The sequence below is a fragment of the Poecilia reticulata genome, linkage group LG22 (assembly GCF_000633615.1).
Source record: "Poecilia reticulata strain Guanapo linkage group LG22, Guppy_female_1.0+MT, whole genome shotgun sequence".
NCBI classification, from domain to species: Eukaryota; Metazoa; Chordata; class Actinopteri; order Cyprinodontiformes; family Poeciliidae; genus Poecilia; species Poecilia reticulata.
Window position 1 is genome coordinate 6,958,696 of NC_024352.1, and position 2,594 is coordinate 6,961,289.

Below are 2,594 nucleotides of genomic sequence, written 5' to 3' on the forward strand. Positions count from 1 at the left end.
TTTTTTTTTTTGTTTTGTTGTGTTCTTAACCTTTGTCTCCTGTCACTGAATCAGTATTTTTTTAATGTATTTTGTATTAAAAAAACATCAAAATGTATTTTGATTGTGTTTCACAGGGGAAACAAAAAATTGGATTTAAAAAATTGGCATACTTTCACAACGTTAATAGGATGCAAGTCTAGAAATGCGGATAGTTCAGGGTGTTTTTTTTAAGTGAGATTCTGTCAGTAGCAGTAGTTTACGCAAAAGATCCAAACAAGTTGGAGGTTAAAGCCATTGGGTGGTCCGAGAAGGGCCTGACCGCAGCGGCAGAAGCTAATGGCTAGTCTGAGAGAGGTCAAGAACAAACCAGATTTCTACAATCTTAAAAAAAGCCTTCCGTCCTTCCTAAATATTAAACATGTCACGATCACATTGGACGAGTATCTATGGACAAATCAGTGAATATTTTCACAGTAAAAGGAGTTTGGAGGTGATGAACCATCAGTGGTCTTTTTGGGTGAAACACATTTCTCAGTAATTTTTCTTGTTCGTTTTATTAATGGTTATTTTTTATTCATTTTTACCAGCACAGTTGTCAACATCTGCTTTGTGCTCCACGTTAGAATTATTTGAGGTAAAAGTGTTTCTAGTATATTTTACAAAGGAAGATTGTCGGCGCCACACTGCCCTCCTACCTGCATTTTCTGCAAAAAAAATAATCATCGGCTGGTGTACTAACTCTACGACACAAGCATGGTGATTGTCTGAAAGTTCTTAAAATTGTTTGTGCAAAAACTCAGATTGATCTTCCAGAATCAGATAATCTGGATTTATACTAAACAGAGATTATCTGTGCTCTGCAAGTGAAATTTTAAAGCTGTTGGGATCTAGAAACAGGCACGGGAGCAGGCAGGATTATGAGACAAGTGAAAATTGAAAGAAATCTTCAACAAACAGGCACAGTGACCATGGAAACCAACAAATGAATCAAGCAAAGAATGAATAAAAATGAGTGTATTTACTAGGAGGACTGGTTGGTGGAGCAATGAACGGACGAGTCTGATTAACTGAATAAGATGCTACCATAAGCTGAAGCTTTTAAGAGAGAAGGGTTTGTTTGTTTTCCTCAACACCAGCCAGCAGATCACATGGGAAAATATCACAATCAGGAGATTATTTCCCAAATACATGGTTGGATTTGCTGGCAGAGCAAAACTGATCAATGATGTGTCGGAGCAAAGATTCATTTTTATATCATCGACTGCTGTCGTTGTCAATTTACACGACTCAGAAAATAAACAGCAGGGATCACACGCCAGCCTATAATTTATCATGTTCAGCCAATTCTTTGGCACAATTCAACATTTAAGACAATTATTTTTTTTTTTTTTATCTCTGGGCCCAAAAATCCGTTATGTTAACATCGGTTGAGGTGGGCGTACATCCAACTCTCGTTGCTGGAAGTGAGCAGGTCATCTGGAGTTCTTCAAAAACGTTGTACAAACAACGCCTACCCATCGCACCAGTTCCACCGCTGGCCAACCAAAGCCGTGCACCCAAATAAACAGAAAACGTGTAAAAACCACAAATGAACACTGGAGAAAATGACTACACGAGCACAGGGATGAGTAAAACTTGAATGAACCCAAAACGTGAATGGCACACTATCACTAAAACCTCACCTCAGAAATCCCAAAGTGTATCTTTGTAGAGACGTACTTTCAAAGTATCTTCAAGAGGACGCGTTTTCACTGACGGCAACATTACAAACAGGGTACATTTCTTCCCATCCCTTTTTTCCCTACCTGCATGTAGAATTTTACAGGCGAGTTAAAAACCGCTGACAGCAGTTGTCCCCATAAACATCACCATCCAACAAGACTCACAGGTGTGAAGTGGTGGAGTATTATGTCGCCACCAGACCTTACACCACACCTGTTTCACAATTTCCCTGGATGTTTGCAGCAACAATTCTCATTATGTAGACACACAATGATCTGTTCAATGTGGTGACTTCCATTAAAAAGGTCTCCATCTGTGCGGTGCATGTGGTGGGGGATTTTAAGAATGGCTCCTTTGTTGTGTGTCGTTCATGTTTTTTTTGGGGGTTTTTTTTACCAGCATGTGGAAAGACGGAGCCATGAGAGTAGGAGGCTAATGGTGGGGAAAATAGAAGAGGAGAAACCCATAGACCAGCACTGATGTGGTGGGTAAAAAGAGAGAGAGATAATAACTGTCCTCCATGCATAAAACAACTACTTTATGAGCCTGCTGGCCACACAGAGTGACAATAATCAGTCATTTTCTTTGTTTTCCAGCCTGACTTCCTTTTGATCTGCCTGCTTTCTTTCATCTATTTTATGCCATCTATAACAACTTCTTATCCTTGCTGGTTTCTTATCTATAAGCCGATCACATTGGATGCTCTTATCTGTGTTGTCCTGGTAATATCAGTTTGCCATCTCTTGCTTTTTTCAGCCTCTCGTCATCAAACAATGGTCAAATCAAAGGCACCAATCTTTGGTGAACGTGGTGGTGGTCTGATGGTGCGGGAATGAGTGCATACTTTCTTCACCTATGTGCATAAGACAGAAAACCTCTGGAGGCTGATT